Source organism: Drosophila bipectinata, chromosome 3R (genome assembly GCF_030179905.1).
Source record: "Drosophila bipectinata strain 14024-0381.07 chromosome 3R, DbipHiC1v2, whole genome shotgun sequence".
In the NCBI taxonomy this organism is placed as follows: domain Eukaryota; kingdom Metazoa; phylum Arthropoda; class Insecta; order Diptera; family Drosophilidae; genus Drosophila; species Drosophila bipectinata.
The window spans coordinates 11,500,211-11,506,675 of record NC_091739.1 but is presented as its reverse complement, the minus strand read 5'-3'; positions in this window follow the sequence as shown (position 1 = coordinate 11,506,675).

Below are 6,465 nucleotides of genomic sequence, written 5' to 3'. Positions count from 1 at the left end.
CTTGCTGTCCCTCCCTGTGCCACCTACCGGATCCATTGCTGCTCTTCATGGGTGCCAGAATCGTTTTGTGTGCAAGTTACTCGCATTCGCGTTTTCTTTATTTCCTTTAAGCTTTTTTTATTTCTTATTTTTTTTTAGTTTGTTTTTTGAGTTTTGCGATTTTTGGCATTTTTGCATTTCCTTTGTCCTAGCCAGGAGATGCTTATGTAAGACGATTCCTGGCGAAGACCGCAGGAACAGCACGAGGACTGTTACATATTTCCTTTTAGCCCAGAAGGCCAGGCCAATTCACATAAAAATAAAATAGTATTACCAAACGATTTATCGACTCTAGTCTACTCTGTAAATAGGTCAAAGGACTTTACTTTTTTTTCATAATTATTTGACTTTTATTGACCTAAATTTTAAGCCCTTGAAAGAAGCCATAATATCCTTAGAAGTCAGTCAGGAAGTTCATAATTTTTAATATGATTTAACCAATATTTCATACAATATTCGAATTTAAATGATCTCTTTTTGTTTATGGATCTTAAGACCTGAAACCTAACAAAGATATTTATTTAACCCCTCTTATTTTCAAATCATTTGAATATTTCTAGGTACCCCTTTAGATAGAGTATTTCAAAAAGGTAAACAACGCAAAGAAATTTATAAATAAACGTCGTCGACAATGGGAATGCTGCACACAGAAAACAAAACATTTCAACAGGAACAACATGTAATTTTTGTACTGCCATCCCCCCCGGGGCAGGCCCCTTCCGCCACAAGCTGCCTCCCACAATTCCGAGCATATGCAATGCCTGGGCCGGGGTCACGACACTTTTTGTGGCAGCAGCCACAAGTCGCTGAGGCAGCAGCCACAGAGTCGCAGGAGCAGCACCAACATTGGCAGCAAACGGAGTAAAATAGTGGGAGAAGTATGGCAGCAAAGTCCCTCCCGAAGACCCCAGGACTGTGGCTTATTGTCTTCTGGCCGAAAACAGTTGGCCCGGCTGGAGCTTGGACATTTCGCAGACCCCTGGTCCAACCTGGACCTGGAACTGAACCTTGGAACCCTGGCAACCCGAACCCAAAACTCCAAAGGCGACTGCCTGGCGTCAGGAGAATGCGTCGAGCTTGTTGCGCAGCCTTTTGGCTTTGATTTCGCATTGTGGAACTTTTTCCTAGGAAAAAAATGTTACATGAAATTAATAAATAGGCAAATAAATGTTAAACAGCTGCTGTTTTGTACGTGTTCTGTTGCACGCGCACGGTAGCCATTGTGCTGCACACAGGGTGGTGCAACCGAGATAGTGGTGTTACTGAAAACTGAAGTGGAAGCTGAAACTGATGCTGAAGCTAAAGCTGCTGCTGCTGCTGGTGGCGATGATGTTGATGCCCAATGGCATTTGCATAACACCACAAAAGCCAACAAGGATTCCCGAGTACTCGAGGTCCACTTCTATCGCTCTTTCCCAGGCCTTAACAATTCACTTCCTGCAACGCTCACCCTTTCTCTGTCCCAGCCACCAACTAAGCTAAGCAGGCCTCTTGGCCATTTTTTAGTGGGGATCGCGGATCGCCTGCACTCTGCCACTGCATGCCAAATCATTTTTATGCAGTTCACAGCAATTGCCATCGGAACTAATGCCCGCCAGAAGTCAGATCACAGAGGCAGCGGGAAAGCAGGCCTCTTTCATGCCAAATATATTCCGATACGCCCTCACCGAAAGCTATAAGCGAGTATCGTAAGTAAAACAATAAAAAACCAACAGATGACCATTAAAATATTCAGGTCCGACACAAACGAGAGGTATATGGGTGCTATGATGGCTTACCGAAATAAGCTGATCAAAATGGTAACATTTTAGAGAAACTTTTTATTTCACCCATATTATAACCGATTTAAAAAAAGGAGTACCATTTAGAAATTAGAGATTCGAGTACCTTAGATCAGCATCCCAATTTGTTTTTGGTCCTGTTTTTTGGCCAAAATCATTATTGAATCATTGGGTCAAATTTTAGTGGGCCAGGTGAAAACCCTATTTTCAAGGAATTCCATCACGAAAAATGGACAAAAAATCGAAAAAATATTTTGTCTCAGGATTTTGATGCAGAATGGCGGCTAATCGATCCAGAAATTGTTTAAGGTACTCCGCTTGAGAATCGGATAAGAATTGGGAAAGATGTAGCCATCACTGTGGGCCATATAGGGGAAAACCCCCTTTTTCAAGAGTCCCATCACGAAAAATGGACAAAAAATGTAAAAAATATTTTGTTTGAGGATTTTGATCCAGAATGGCGGCAAATCGATACAGAAATCGTTTAAGGTACTCCGCTTGAGAATCGGATAAGAATAAGAATATAGCCATCACTGTGGACCCTATAGGGGAAAACCCCCTTTTTCAAGGGGTCCCATCACGAAACATGGACAAAAAATCTAAAAATTATTGTGTCTCAGGATTTTGATGCAGAATGGTGCCTAATTGATCCAGAAATCGTTTAAGGTACTCCGCTTGAGAATCGGATAAGAACTGGGGAAGATATAGCCATTACTGTTGGCCATATAGGGAAAAATCCCATTTTCAAGGGGTCCACTCACGAAAAATGGACAAAAAATGTAAAAAATATTTTGTCTCACGATTTTGATGCAGAATGGCGGCAAATCGATCCAGAAATAGTTTAAGGAACTCCGCTTGAGAATTGGATAAGAATTGGGGAAGATATAGCCATCACTGTGGGCCATATAGGGGAAAACCCCCTTTTTCAAGGGGTCCAATCACGAAAAATGGACAAAAAATCTAAAACATATTTTGTCCCAGGATTTTGATGCAGAATGGTGGCTAATCGATCCAGAAATCGTTTAAGGTACTCCGCTTGAGAATTGGGTCAGAATTGGGGAAGATATCGCCACCACTGTGGTCCAAGAATCAACAATATATTCTTATATCTCTACGTAGGAAAGGTATATGATCTTCGGTTCTGTCGAAACTAAAGGATTCCTACGATGAAGCATAAGAATCTTTCCAAAACCAAGGAATGAGAAAAGGCATAACTACCCAAAACACACTCACTTTTGCATCCATTGAATTTCAAATGTTAGGAGGCAGCCTTTGGTGCTATATTAATATGTAAGCCGCACCAGAGCCCGACAACAAACACAATAATTCGTCTATAATTTATACACAATTGTCAGTAAAATGTGTACAAGCATAATTTACACATAAACAAGCCAGATACCCGGGCTGAAACTCACACACACACTCTAGCGTGTTAGCCAGGCTTAGAACGGGCCTGGAGAAGTGGCAGCACAGCATCCACAGGTAAATAAGAAGAAGATGAGCGCGGGCCAGGTGACTGAGAAATTGATCAACGCTGTGCCGGGACATAAACTAAAAGCTTATTTAACATTAATTTCGCCACGAAAATCACAGAGCAATTTTAAACATCAGTTACATCGAACGATGGCAGCGGCTCAGAGAGGTGGGGCGGGGAAACCCATTGGAAGCCACTGCAGCCAACATGCGAAACTCTATTTCCCCCCGCACTCACCTGTCCACCCAGGGCTCGTGTAATCTAAGCTGCCATTAAACAAAATACAAGAAGAAACTTACGAAAACATATGCTACATATTACCGCTGACGGGGGTCGATGGGGGAAGGGGAGTACAGGCATTTGGGGGGCCGGGGTGGTCTGGAATGGGGCAAGGTACGTGGCAGTCGCATCGACCAGTGACGGAAGTAAAGGAGCAACCCGCACTATGGAACAAAGGTTACAAATTGTTGATAAAAACTATAAATAATTAATATAAAATTGATAATTATTGTCTTAAATAAACTGAAAACTTTATAAAATTACATACAATTTTTGTTCTTTAAAAAATCCTAAGTATTATTTTAATTTAGAATTTTTAAAAGACACCCATTGTCCGACGACCTGCCTGCCTGTTCGGCTGTTTTTCGCAGACATTCGGGCCAGGCTTTAGTGGGAGAGCTGAGCTGTGCGGCAAAAACCAAACCAAACAAAAAAAAATAAGAAAATAAGTAAATAAATAAAACATCTCTCCGCGCTGAGCAATTGCACCTGCCTCGGCCTGCTCAGATCCACGAAACTGTGCTGTGCTCTGGTTTGGTTTGGTTGGCTTTTCGGCCAAGCTCGGCTTTGCCGCTTAACTTGGCTTGTAGGATGGCAGGCGAGCGTACCCCGGCAAGCGAGCTACAAAGATTTAGAGCGACATTAGAGCAGTCAATCCATCATGACTGAACATTACCATAAATTACACAGAAATAATTGATTATTACGAGGAGATGGCGAGGAGAGTCGGGAAAAAGGACAGGAGACTTTTGCACATGCAACAACGGCTCCCACCGCAACCTCACGGCACGGAAGTGTGTGTGTCTTGGCCGTGTCTGTGTTAGCCATTACCCTGGGCCAGACCGTTGGCGAGGATCTGGCCCGGTGCTCTACGCAGTTTGGGGAGCGAGCCAGCAAGCCGATTTAGTTTAAATTACGCTGGGAAGATGTGCAGCGACCTGGTCAACAGAAAAGGTAACTCCCCAGTCAAGTCCTTCGCTCAGTGGCAAATTAGCGAGGAAAAAGGCCAAGTTAAGGCCCTGAACTAACACTGAAAAAAACATAAAAGCTGAAAAGAAATATCAACTGCTATAAAGAATTAGAAAAATCAAGAACACTTTTTATCAAAAACTTATATGTTTTATGTTTAATCTTATATAAAAACAGTAATTTTTTCGACATTTAAATATCATATGTTTGAAGTGTATTTTAAATGAAATCTACTAAGCACTTTGAACTCGCAGAAATTACAGTCAACATGGAAGGTTCTTTGGACATATTATGGTATGCCCGCTGAGTAATTGCAGAATGAAAGCCGTTCGGACGTTGAAATTTAATCAAAGTAAACAAACAAATATTTGCCAATACTTCACCAAAGTGATCAGTCAGCCAAAAGTCAAGAAAATGCAGCTTTACCGTTCTCGTCTGGGCCGACTCATTTTTTTGGCCAACTAGACAAATTACCAGCTATTTGGGTGATGTTTGAATGAAGTTGAGAGTCGAGTGGCGGTTGAGCTTGAAATTTAATTGGTTCGAATGTTTAGAAAGCCAACAAAAAGAAAAATATTTTTAAAATTAATATTAAAACTAAAGAGTAACTATTTAAGCTTACATGCAAAAGTGAAAATATCCAATTTAGATGATCAGAGCTGAAGCCGCTTTAAAAAATACCCGCTGTGTAATGAGCTTAACAATCAAGGTATCTGAAAATGAAATAAAAAAAGTAAAAATAGAGATATACTTAGATACGAGAAAGCCGCTGACGAAGCCACAATGAAACTTTGAACGATTGCGAAACGGCGATAATAGACTAAAAGGAAAAGGATATTCCGACTGTCAGTTTGTCAAGAGGAGATTGCATTGACACTTGAAGTTTATTATCCACAGACATTTCAATTCTGATTGGGAATACGAACGGGTACGAGTACGAGTGTTTGAATGAGTATTCGGATGATTCGAGTCGGTATGAAAACAAAAGCCAAGCCACCGGCTCGATGGAAATCAGCTTCCTTTGGGACTCTTGATTGCTGAAGTTGATTGATCGTTGAATTTTTATTGAGTGATTGATATAAAATGCTGCTATAGGCTAGCCTATAGGGGGAACCAAAACAATAGTTTCAATTACAAAAGGCCCAACTGGAGAAGCTGGATACATGTAAACCAGAAATATCCAAAGCCAATTCGAGCATCTAGATGAGGTCGCGCTAGAAAAAATATTATTAGGCTATAAAATATGGACTTTCCGAGGTGTTTGCACGCTCAGCTTCAAATCGACTTCAACTTTAGCTTCGGCTTCAGCTTAAACTCCAGTTTCAGCTTCAATTTGGCTTCAACTCTTGGCTCGCCTGCCGTTTCTTGGCCTCTTATCAAGATGCTTTTAATGTTTCGTTTAGGATTTTCATTTGTAGCATTTAGCTGCTCTATAAAAAAAAAGAGACCAACGACTCCTCTTCTGGCAATGTCAGTGCTATACACCAGACACGCTTTAAAATGTATACATATATATATAAAATATATATAAAGTAATATATACACGTTAGTGTGGTGGCCTCTTGTGGCCCGCTTGGCCGACACTCGTAAATTACAATAAATTATGTTGAAACTGATTATTCCATACAATTTATGGGGCCCTTTTAAGTGGGCGTGTGCACTTTTATTTTATTGTGAATGATGATGTAAATGATGTTGGCATCGTACCAAGTGGAAGTCTGAATCCGAGTCGCTGGGCTGGCTGGCGAAGTACGTTGGAGTCGAGCCCGGGTCAAATTGTTTTCGGGGCTGATGGGTTAATGAGGTTCAAGTTCTTGTTGAGCGGCCAAGTGCACGTAATGGCTTCTAAGATTGTGCCGCAGAAGAAGCTGTTTTGGGCTGTTCGTTAATTTTTTTTAGTCTCCCAAATATGCCATTTTGGTG